Here is a 13595-nt window from a genome sequence, read left to right on the forward strand (position 1 = left end):
TTGTAGATACGGTGTAAAACCGGTTGCAGTCTACTTCACCAATACATCGTCGAGCATTTATTTTTTATTAATATTGATACTCTTTTTGCTGCCCTTTCATGTTTATAAACTTCACTCCATATGTGTGTATATTTCCCTATAATTTCCTCTCCTTGAACTTTTTTTTGTTTCACAAGACTGTTATATCTGCGCCTAGTCTTTCGACTTCTGGAAGTATTTCATTTTGTTAGTTTTGATTCTTTGTATATTCCACGTTCCTATCCTTATAGTCCTTCTTCTTTGTTTAAGTCGTATATCCTTGTTTCCGTCGAAATTCCGAGGCTATATTGGATTGTTCTTTCTTCTTAAAGTGCCGTTTCCTCAATGGAGGTTGGCTACTACAATTGCAAACTCTTCTCTGTCTTCAGCTGTTCTTATTAGCTGTTCAAAATCTAGCCCTCTTCATTGTCGGATGTTTCTAAGCCACGATAGTCTTTTCCTTCCTAGTGCTCTCTTTCCCTCGATCTTTCCTTTTACTATAAGTTGAGCATATTGGTACTTATTACTTCTCAGTATGTGGCCTAGGTATGATGTTTTTCTAACTTTCACTGTGTTGAAAAGTTCTCTTTCCTTGCCTATTCTATGCAGCACTTCTTCGTTTGAGGTATGTGATGTCCATGAAATTTTAAGGATTCTCCGGTAGATCCACATTTCAAAGGCCTCCAATTTATTTACGGTTGATGTTTTAAGTGTCCATGTATCAACTGCGTAGAGAAGAGTCGACCAGACGTAGTATTTGGATAGACGTAGTCGAATTTCGAGTTTTATTCGAGAATCACAAAGAAATTTTTTTTATTTTTTCTATTCTATTCTGGATCTTATTTCTAGATCAGGATTTAGGCTGCTAGAGATCCAACAACCCAAGTACTTAAATCTATTGACCTGTTCTAAAATGTACCCATTTATTGTGCAAGGCTGAGGTACGTTCACGAAAAGGATGTCAAAAAGAGATGGAGAAAGTACTTTGATAGCTTATTAAATGAAGAATTTGACAGACAGCCTGTGGAGTCAACGGAGACCGTAGCAGCAATGGTCACCAAAATAACAAACGAGGAAGTGGCTCAAGCGCTTCAAAAAATAAAGAAAAGAAAAGCGGTAGGACCAGATGACATTCCTGGGGAAGTATGGAAAGCATTGGGAGAGACAGGAACAAGATGGCTAGCAGGTTTATTTAATATAATTATGGAAGTTGGACAAATGCCAGACGAATGGAGAAGCAGTATACTAGTACCTGTCTACAAAAACAAGGGAGATATACAGTAGTGTGCAAACTACAGGGCTATAAAACTGCTTAGCCACACCATGAAAGTATGGGAGAGAGTAATTGATAGACGGATACGTGAAGAGACCGACATATCCGAGAATCAATTTGGCTTTATGCAAAGCAGATCAACAACAGACGCAATTTTCATTATAAGGCAGTTGATGGAAAAATACAGGAATAAAGAAACAAACGCTCATATGGTATTCATTGATCTTGAGAAAGCATATGATAGAGTTCCTCGAGAGATTCTGTGGTGGGCACTCAATAAGAAAGGAGTCCCTGGTGCATATGTAAAGATTGTGAGGGATATGTATGAGGGAGTAACGACTAGTGTTAGGACAGGGAGAGACTGATAAATTTCATGTGAAAGTAGGATTGCACCAAGGCTCGGTGCTTAGTCAAAGGAGTTACTACGCGGAGTTACTACAAATAAATTGGTACCTTTGGATGGTGAACTAATTGTAAAAAGCAATAGTTTTAAGTATCTGGGATCGGTATTACAGAGTAATGGAGAAATAGATGGAGATGCATGCAGTAGAATTAGGGCTTGATGGATGAAGTGGAAGGAAGCGAGTGGTGTGTTGTGTGATAGAAAAGTTCCAATGAAGCTGAAAGGAAAATTCTATAAAACAGCCATAAGACCGGCTATGATGTACGGAACTGAATGTTGGGCAGTGAAAAAGAAAGAGGAACAACGAATGCATGTGGCGGAGATGAGAATGCTTAGATGGATGAGTGGAGTGACAAGAAAGGATAAAATTAAAAATGAGTATATTAGGGGAAGTCTAGGTGTGGCACCAATTGATGCCAAAATGAGAGAGCATAGGTTGAGATGGTTTGGTCATGTTCAACGTCGAGACGTTAATTCTCCAATACGAAGAGTAGCTGAAGTGCAGATTCCTGGAAGGAGTAGGAGAGGAAGACCAAAGCAGACGTGGGGGGATACGATTAGGCAGGACATGTTGGTAAAGGGGATTAATATTGATATGGCCCAGGATAGAATTGTGTGGAGAAATGCAATTAGGGAAGCCGACCCCGCATAGGGATAAGGCAAAGAGAATGATGATGTTGAGGTACGTTTTGGTTTTTTCCGATTGACATCACTTTGGTTTCTTTAATGTTTATGTTCATACCAAATTGCTCATAGGTCGAGTTGGTATTGTCGATAAGTCGTTGTATACTTAAGTCGGAATCCGCAATCAACACCGTATCATCGGCGTATCTGATGCTGTTGATATTTACGTCATTCACCTTAAATCCATCCTTGGAATCCTCCAGTGCCTCTTTAAATAGAAACTCGGAGTAGAGATTAAACAGCACAGGCGACAGAAAACATCCTTGTCTAGCTCCCCTCCTAATTTCTACTTCTGAGGATGTGGAACCTTCGATCCTAACTCTGGCGTTTTGGTTGCAGTACAAGTTTTTTAGTAATTTGATGCCTTTTCCATCTAAACCGACTTCTTGCAAACGTCTACTAGTAGATCGTGTCTTACTCTATCAAATGCTTTTTTGAAGTCTATAAAGCAAATAAATATAGCTTTCTGTTGGTCGTAGCATTTTTGGGCGAGAACTAGTAAATTAAGAGGGCTTCTCTCGTTCCCATGCCAGCTCTGAATCCAAACTGATTATGTACGACTTTTAATAAGACTTTCACTACATGACTCATAACGCTTATTAGACGGACCTCATTCAGCAGTGTTGTTGGTTTGGCTTTTTCGGTAGTGGGATAAATATTGACTCTAGTCAGTCTTGGGGCATTTTACCTGTATTATAAATGCGATTGAATAAAAGGACAAATTAATATTTCGATATTTTCTTCGCTGATTAATTTTAACGTTTCTGGGTATATTCCATCTGGACCTGGACTTTTATTTGTTTTGAGTTGATTAATTGCATTTATAATTTCAGATTTCAGAATTGCTGGCCGTTCGTTGTTATTTTCAATCTTGGTTCTTCTCGTATGTCGTGAAAAATAATTTTAATGTAGTTTTCCCATTCTTTCAGTTTATCTTCCGTAGATTCTAGCAGTTTGCCACCAGTGTTCAGCATGATGTGAAAAGTTGTTTGCTTGGTAGTTGATGTAAACCCTTTTACCTTTTTACGTAAATTAAAAAAATCGTGCTTTTGTTACAGTTCTTCTATTTCGACGCATTTTGTTTCCAGCCATTTCTCATTTGCTTCGGTTATTTTTTTTTTTTTTCGAATTATTCTATTTAGTCTTTTTATTCTCCATCCTGGTCATCTTTTCCTTTAGATTCTCTTCGTTTGTCCATTAATTGTAAAATCTCTTCTGTTATCCATTCCTGTTTGTTATTTATGGGTGATACTTTTAGATGTTTTTCTATTACATTGTTCATTTGTTCTTTAATAGTTTTCCACCAAACGTTTATGTCATCGGACTCGATAATTCTGTGGTGGTCAATATTTCCTAAATTTTTGTTTAATTCTTTATTTACTGTGTGTTGTATGTTGTATAGTGTCGTTTCTCAATAATTGGAATTGCATGTCTAGTTTGTGTTGAGGATTTTGTTTCTTTATTAGTTTTCATCTTGCGCGTACTTTTACAACAACATGATTATGATCGGAATTGATGTCAGTTCCAGGATATATTTTTACACTGATGATAGCGTCGTGATATCTTTTGTTGATCAATATGTAATCTATTTGGTTACGGATTATCTGTTTTCATTGTGTTGTGAAGTCCAAGTGTACAATCTACGAGGATTAATTTAAACCACGTATTTGTCGCTACCATATTGTGTTGGCAAAATTCAGTCATACTCTCTCCCCTGTCGTTCCTTACTCCAAGTCCGAAGTCTCCAATCAATCCAGATATCTTTTCGCTACCTAACTTAGCGTTAAAGTCACCTAAGATAAATATTACGTCTCGTTTTTTGGTCATCTTTATAAGTTTTTCTGCATCAGCATACCACGCTTCTAGCTCTTCCATGGGTTTATCGGCCGTAGGGGCATAAGTCTGAATAATGTTAATATTTACTGGCTTTCCGGATAGTTGAATAAGTAGACATCGGTCCGAAAATGGCACAAAGTTTGTGACGGCATTGTTGTATTTGTCTTCTAAAATTACTCCAACTCCGATACGATGAGCCGAATCATTATTACCAGAGTAATAGAAAGTTTTGTTCATGGTTTTAACTTTACCTGAACCTGGCCATCTAACTTCACTAAAACCCAATATCTGCAATCCTAAACGTTTCATCTCGTGGCATGCATTTGCGAGTTTTCCTGTTTTGAACAGACTTCTAACGTTCCATGTTGCAATTTTAAAGTTTGTATTTAAAATATTTAAACTATTCCTCCCGGGGATTCTTCGCACCCCTTGATCATCTAAGATCTGCCGGGGGTCACTGGCCTTCTCACTGGTCACTGTCCTCTGAGATATCATCTCAAAAAAATGGGCAAATCAGATAGTGAGAACTGTCGTTTCTGTGACAACCAAAATTAAACGGCAAAACACATTCTATGCAATTGCGTAGTACTGTTCTGCAAATGACTAAAATTCCTAGAAGAGGTCACCCTAATGCCCCCTGACATAGGAAACAGGCATACCTAGGATGCTAATTAACCTTATCAAAAGTATTGGCATCCTAGAGTTTAACTACATTAAGGGATGTACAAAAGATCTTTATATGTCGAAGTGCGGAGAGGCTTCATAGCCTTAAAGACCTCACATCTAATCTAATCTAATCTAAGATCTGCCGGGGACTAGGGGCCATTTCTGTTTGTGCTTTCATTGTAGTTTTTTGGGAAATATATACCAGAGTGGTTTCCAGTTGCCTTCTCTGGTTTGTATTTTAGCCGATCCTCTGGACGCAGACGCTATTTGCATCCGTCCACTCTGGGTCAGACGATGCGTGCTAGTTTGATCTCATACAAACCCAGAATTAAGGTGTTGCCACGTCCGCCATCCATACCGTACCGAAGGTGTTCTTTCTCCGTCATGACTACCATTGTGGTCTTCATCCATAACCTTGGACAAGGGACCCTAATCAGGTACTAGTTTCCCGGATCAGGAAACCCCTGGAATCTACGGAGGGCAGAGATTGATTCATTTTCCCTGATAGGACTATCCAAAGGAGTTCCTACCCGCTACCCGTAGTGAGAAAATTGTTCAAATCCGTAGGATTGTTCTTTGCATTATAATTTTTCCGAATATCGGGTAGCAGCTCCGGCACCTCAATCCCCTATTCTTCGGAGGATCATAGTTCCTGTTCGTCAATTAAAATCATTTTCATATTCAATTTAGAGTCGTTATCGGTAAATCTATCCATCGAGTGTTGTATTTAATCCTCTATTTATTCCTTGATAATTATTACGCTCTTTGTTATCTCCTTTTATGAAGGACATCAGCATTATCGCTCTCCTCCTCGTCTTAACTTATCAATAAGTTCTCATTCCTCGTATCTATCAGATACATCAGGTGTATCAGTTACTGTTCAGCCAACGTCTCCAGTCCTTTCTATCCTCCCATTCTTCATCTCTAAAGTCTCGTCTTTTCATGGCATCACCCACTTCATCACTCCATGATCTTCGGGATCTGCCTTCTTTTCTCTTTCCTATTCGGCTCAAATCCGAAATTTTTTATATACACCTGGTACGTTCTGCTCTTCTTACGTGTCCATACCAAATTAAACGTTTTTTTTTTCAATGTAGCTTAGTATGTCTTTGATTCTGCCATCATTCTTTTTATCTCCTAATTTCCAATACGATCCAGTCTTTTGTTACTCTACAGCCTCTTGTCGTGAACTCCATTTTGGTTGCTGTAATTTTGGCACTGTTTCGTTTTTTTAATACCCGTACCCAATTCTCTGCTCCGTAACTCATGTCTTTGCACTACGCACCAAGGGTTGTATACAGGGTGTAACAAAAAGGCAGGTCATAAATTAAATCACATATTCTGGGATCAAAAATAGTTCGATTGAACCTAACTTACCTTAGTACAAATTTGCACATAAAAAAAGTTACAGTCCTTTGAAATTACAAAATGAAAATCGATTTTTTCCAATATATCGAAAACTATTAGATATTTTTTATTGAAAATGGACATATATGGCATTCTTTTGGACGAATATCTTAAAAAAAAATAACAGTGAATATTGTGCCTATAAAAATTTTATGGAGGTTTTGTTCCCTTAAACCCCCCAAACTTTTGTGTACGTTCCAATTAAATTATTATTGTATTACCATTAGTTAAACACAATATTTTTAAAACTTTTTTACCACTTTTAGTGCTTTTTCTATACGCCAGTTTTTATCGAGATATTTTGAACATTTGTAAAATACCACGTATTTGTAAATGGTTAAGTAAGATTATAGAGAACTGGTAATAATAATATGAACATTTCTTTATAATTTATATTTTATACGTATCTATATTTTGAAACATATTAAAATAGAAGCAGCATCTCGATAAAAACTGGCTTACGAAAAAATACTAAGAGGCAAAAAAGTTTTTAGAATCATTGTGTTTAACTAATGGTACCACTATAATAATTTAATTGGAACGTACACAAACATTTGGGGGGTTTAAAGGAATGTTCCTGTAATCTTCCTGTCACAAGAATGCCACATGTCCATTTTCAATAAAAATCTCTAATAGTTTTCGATATATTAGAAAAAATCGATTTTCATTTTGTCATTTCAAAGGGCTGTAATTTTTTTATGTGTATATTTTGTAATAAGCTAAGTTAGATTCAATCGAACTATTTTTGGTCACAGAATATGTAATTTAATTTATGACCTGTCTTTTTGTTACACCCTGTATATTCGCTTCTTTGTATTTCTGGTAATTAATGACCTGGTGATACTTAATAATAAGAAAAGGAGATACGTAGTTACGTGAAAGTAAGGATTTAAATAAAATAGTGATACCAGCATGCAGTGATTGTACTCAACATTTTGTGACAATGTGAAATACTGCAAAACAATACCGAAATATTGAAAAAAAATAAAGGTTAGGTAAAATACCTAAATGGTATTTAAGTATTGAACAAAATGACAAAGAAATTGTATCCAGGTTAAAAATAGAAAAGAAATAGAGTTGGGGCAGAAAAACAGCCTGCATATTATTTAATAATTATCAATAAAGACACCTACATAGCAATACCTTCTTGTAAAAATACATAAAAGAATGGCGAGAATAAGAAAAAATACAAATATACTTATACAATCAAAAAAGCTAAAACTGATATATACACTCAATGGTTTCTATCCATGGAATGGATCATAAGAGTAAAAGAAAATACTACCTGAAGCAAAATACTACAGATAACAAAAAAGCTTTGAAAGACACTATTCCGGTAGGTGTGAGTTAACGGAATTGATTAGAAATAATAAAAATAAGTTAACAACGAACAGTAAAACATTTATTTATTTTGGTAAAATAACAAAAGGTATTGCGTTTGGTTTCGGAAAAGGGCCGAACGATGGGTGTGTATATCGTTCCCCAGCTGTGTCGTGACTAAAAAGAAAACCACAACGATAATCTGTTGATGTTTCTTCCCTCTACAATATGGTCCGGAGAGGACAATAAATCACTCCGATCTTTTTTTTTTTTTTTTTTTCCATAATCATCACTACGATGATGATTATTACAATTACAATCTGGTCATACTTGACCAATGAGCAATTTTAATCTAACCTAAATTATTACTGTTCCTTAAAATTAAGAGCTTGCCCCATAGCGTCTCTTATCTAACCTAACAAGATAGTGCACTATCCTAGCATACACACTAACGCGCACAAGCACTATGCTCTGCTTTTCACTATCACCTATCACTTAAACTAGTTCATAAGGTTTTGTCCTCTTCAGTCTTCTAACTTGCCCAGTAGTATCGAGGAGCTGGATTGCCTCAATATTCTCGTGCATGTGAAGTCGTTGCTCGTGACTTCCTGCCATCTTCTTGATGATTATATCCACAGTTTCCATTCCTAGGTCCTTATGGAGATCACTGTTTGTAACATACCAAGGAGCATCTACAATATTTCTTAGTATTTTGTTCTGGAGTATTACTGTTATATTACTTGGTCTAGTACACCCCCATAGTAGGCATCCATAAGTCCATACAGGTCTCAATATTTGTTTGTAAATTAGTAACTTATTATGCATCGACAGTGTGGAGTTTCTTCCAATTAGCCAATACATTTTTTTATATCTTATATTTAGTTCTTCCCTTTTTTTCTTAACGTGCACCTTCCAGCGTAGTTTTGCATCTAATGTTATACCCAAATACTTAGCAGTATCTGCATATGGTACTTGGATATTGTTGATTATAACTGGTATATATTGTATTTTTTTGTTGGTGAAATTAACATGGACCGATTTAGCTTCATTTAGCCTGATTCTCCATTTTTGTGTCCACTTATAGATTTGGTTAACTGCTATTTGGACCTTGTTGGTCGCCTCTTCACTTGTCGTCCCTACTGCTTGAATAGCTGTATCATCAGCAAAGGTGGCAACTGTGTTGTTTTCCAGTACAGGTATATCACACGTGTATAGTAGGTATAGGACCGGACCCAACACACTGCCTTGTGGAACACCGGCTCTAATTTCTTTTAAGTCTGAAAAACAGTCTTCTTGCTTAATTCTAAAATGTCGTTCTTTTATATATGACTGTAAAAGTTTTGAGTACTGTATAGGTAAAAAACATTTTAGTTTGTATGTTAAACCTTCATGCCAGACTTTATCAAAAGCCTGTGCAGCATCAAGGAATACAGTTGAACAGACTTTCTTTTCTTCTAGGGATCTTTCGATAATATTTGAAATCACTCCGATCTGACGCATAAAAACAGACACACTTCTGCAGTTTTAAAAACGAATGCCATGTCCCAAAGTGAGTTGTTGACATAATGGCCTGATTTGGTAATTAATTTATAGGAACTTCAGTTTGTTAAACTGACACTCCAAAAACATATGGTCAGGGGATGCATTCGTTTCGTAAAACCATGTCTTTCTTAGCGTCTGTTTTGTATATTAACGGTGACTTTATATGACCCATATTATCTCGTTTTGAGAAAAACTATTAAAATTAAAATTAGCAAAAATAGTAATTAAAGCGTATCGCTATAACACAAATGATACAAAAAAAGAAAGTATCTATTTAAAAAGCGTTGAGTCCTTTGGAAGATTTCAAGTTTCAACAAATTTTTCCCTCTCTCTCTCTCTCTCTCTCTCTCTCTCTCTCTCTCTCTCTCTCTCTCTCTCTCTCTCTCTCTCTCTCTCTCTCTCTCTCTCTCTCTCTCTCTCTCTCTCTCTCTCTCTCTCTCTCTCTCGCTCTCTCTCCTACGGTTCTACAGCCTCATCCTGCCCTGGCTTCTCTCCTCCAGTTAACCACCCTCAATATCCACTTAACATCGGTTCTCACTTAGTCTATTCACCTCTTCCTTAGTCTTCCTACTGGTCCTTAGTGGAACCATAGCTCCACTAAGCGTTCTACTAAGTGTTCTGTTATTATTCGTTGAACCTTAGATACCTATTCTCCACATATTATCATTGTCGGCAGATGGGTCCCAATATATTTCTCGATATCATCTTTCAAAAGTATGTAGTGATAAGGTTTATTGTCTTTTCTGTCATGATCCATGTTTTTATGGATCATGACAGTTTTCCCCAATAGCAATTTGTCCTAGCTTTTCAAAATAATCTTAAAACAAGACGGCCAATGGGGCCCAATAGATTTTTTTTAAATTAGGTACCTATGCAATTTTTTTTTTCTAAATAAATATCTATTAAATTTGATTGTCTAATTAAACAATTAAGTGTTTCTTTATAATACACTTATCCTTTCTATTATATAAATAAAAAAACAACTTGGAAATTATTTCTAGTACTTACCAAAATACCAAATAAATAAAATACTTACAGTAAAACCTGCGTTAACCGAAAACATTTTAACCGAAACATCGTTTAACCGAAACGGCTGACAGTTTCAATAATTTTGTTAATAAAAAGTAAAGTTTTATCGCAAAACGGAAAAAATTGCTTTTATACAACTAAAGAACCCAATTAAATATACAACACATTACGAAATCACCTCATAGTATTTTTTAAAACCAATTTTGATCAAAAATACTATGTAATTTGATACAAGAAGAATACACAAAAAACAATGTTATTTTTAATCGAAATTCTTGTTATCCGAAACAGTGTCCCCCTCAAGTATTTCGGTTAACGGAGGTTTTACTGTATATGTTACTGTGAAAGTTCGAAATTGGTGTGCCAAATGCCTTGGTGTAAGACCGAATATTCATAAATTTCGTTATAGTTTCGGACTATCACCGGTTTATGTCGACAATTACAAAAGAGTTTCGGTGAATGTCGGAAATAAGCGGTTGTAACTAGTTTTAAATATGGTAATATTGTAATATTGTTTTAAATATTTGTAAATAAGTAAATTAATATTGAACCTGAGGAACAAACTAGGGGAATTTCAAGAAAATTCGATTGGAACAGATCCGCAAACTGGCCCTCCTATAAAGGATCGTTTAAACACAGCGATAAATCAAACAACTTATCAAGGTCAATCGAGTTGTTGCAACTTATCATTGTGTGTAAACGGTGCATCGCACAACTTATCAAAGTTGGAGTTGGGTTGAAGGTGATATCGCATTGAATCGCAGCGTCTAAACAGCGTTTCAACTTATCATCACAACTAGTTGCTGTGACTTATCGTTGTGTTTAAACGACGCTTAAAGCATCGACTGATTCGCAGTGTAGTACGTCTACAAAATAGCCGTTCCGCAGCCCAGCACGTCTTCATCCCAAGCAATGACTAAACAGCACGAGCAAATTTCTTCAAAGCGAGCAGCTGCAAAAAAAAGATAATCTTTTACTTCAAGCAAAAAAATGTTCCTAACTTCAGAAAAAAGCTGCCTCTGGTCCAAATAGGTGATACTATCTATCAAAATTAAAGTGCCTGATGTTGACCGTGATCATACTGACCCACGAAATGTGTTAGCGTTTGTTGTTGAAATAGAGGATTATTATAAATCAGCAAACGAAATTGGTACCTTCAAACAGCTTTTCATATGTAGTCAGTTCGCAATTTGTAAAAAAAATTACTTTCCATGAATGAAATTACAACTGAGTAAATGTCACTAAGAGAAGCAGCAGCTTGTAATTCGAAAAGGCTAGGACAATGCTATACACGTTGTAACTGCAAAAGAAAGTGTTCCACGGCTAAATGTAATTGTAAAGGCAAGGGGCTTTTGTGCAATTCGAAGTGTCATGGTAGTTTAAGTTGTTGCAATAAATAAGATTATACTTATTATAATACGTTTTCTTTTTTGTTTTTGTTTTTTTTTCATATTAGAGATCAAAATTAAAAAAAAATATCTGCTATGTTGATAATATTTTAGTTCATAATCGCTATGTGTGCGGTTTGTTTTAAATACAATAATCTTCTTATGTGTACTAAAACAATTTTTCCAAATAAAAAACATAGATACCCAACTATTTTTTATTTTTACTTGATAAAACATATATATTTTTAACATACACCAAAAATGTATGATTAATGTCGACATTCACCGGTGTATGTTAGAAAATATGATATTTAACCTATAATTCGGACATCAGGGGCGGCTCGTGATAGTATAAGGTGGTGAGGCACACTACACCTGAGGAATTTTATTATTATGGTTAGCTTCTCTTTAATGGCCAGAAGGTCGATATTCTGACGTCATAACGCTAGGACGAATCTAGGACCAATAATCCCGGACAAAAAATCTCACAAATTATCCCTGGACAAGAAATCCCCAGACAAATAATCCCCGGACAAATAATCCTTGGACAAAAAATCCCCGGACAAAAAATCCCCACAAAAAATCCCGGACAAATAATCTACAAAAAATTTTTATTCAAAATATCCCCACAAAGAACTCCGGACAAAAAATCCTCAAGAAATATTTGCTGTCGATTAGTTCTCCAAAACTTTTCCAGTGAATGCGATCGACTCAAATGCTTTCAGCCTCAGTGCATAGAGTTATTTTGAATTTCAATTCCATATTGAAAACTTCAAATTTTACATAACAAAAGAGTGTGCGTTTTTTCAAAAATTGTGGAAGATATGGGGAATGAGCTAAGGTTGTGGGAATCATGTTGCAATATTATTCGCTTAAATCTTTTGCTCACTCTGATTTGAATAAGTATGTTCAAAAAAAATTTACAAAAAAAAAACACAACACAGCATACAACATTTTTGAAACATTTAAAACTACTTTTTTATGTAAATGTAACAAATAAATAAAGAAAAATAATTTATTATGTAGTTATATATTTTACAAAAAAAAAACACAAACACAAAATACAACATTTTTTAAACACTTAAAAACTACTTTTGTATGTAAACGTTCGATGTGGAAGTGGAAACGTTAATAAAATCATTTTTTTAGTTAAATTGTATAATCTTATTTCTCATTTAGAATAATAAATTACATAAATGCCACAAAGAAAAAATAGCTTCAGAACAATATATTAGGTGATGATGAACAATGATTTAAAATGAACACTGTTTTAAATACATATCCATAAACTTCTAAAATATAATAATCCATTCGTATATACCGCGTGTACATAGAAAGCTATGATCTGCAATCGACTTGTGCTTGTACTAGTCGGTTCAGTTCGGCTATTCCCATTCCGTTCCGCGGAGCCTGAGGCCGTTCGGCTCTTTCTATTCCGTTCCGCGGAACCTGAGGCCAGCCTCAAGGATGGATGAATTTTGTTCCTAGAATCGGTGGTACATTTTTCAAATTTTGCCGGTTTTACTGTTGGCGTTGTCCCATACTGTTGCAGATTGTGTGAGGCTAGCTTCAACTGTAATGATCTGAGAAAGTTGGAATGGCACGTGGAAGACGGATATATAAGATAAAGAGTCAGGGCCGTACCGATTTTAATTTTTTTCATAAAAATAAAGGTATTTAGGAAATTTCAAAAAGCTAAATTATATTTAAAAAACTGATTATAAAACAACGAAATAAAGTAAATAATCGATTGATATACTGGTAAGCAGTGCCTCACCTGCCTCATAGGACAAGCCGCCACTGTCCAAAAAAAATATCTTCTATGTTGATAGTATTTTAGTTCATAATCGCTATGTGTGCGGTTTGTTTTAAATACAATAATCTTCTTATGTGTACTAAAACAATTTTTCCAAATAAAAAACATAGATACCCAACTATTTTTTATTTTTACTTGATAAAACATATATATTTTTAACATACACCAAAAATGTATGATTAATGTCGACATTCACCGGTGTATGTTAGAAAA

Source organism: Diabrotica virgifera, chromosome 10 (genome assembly GCF_917563875.1).
Source record: "Diabrotica virgifera virgifera chromosome 10, PGI_DIABVI_V3a".
NCBI classification, from domain to species: Eukaryota; Metazoa; Arthropoda; class Insecta; order Coleoptera; family Chrysomelidae; genus Diabrotica; species Diabrotica virgifera.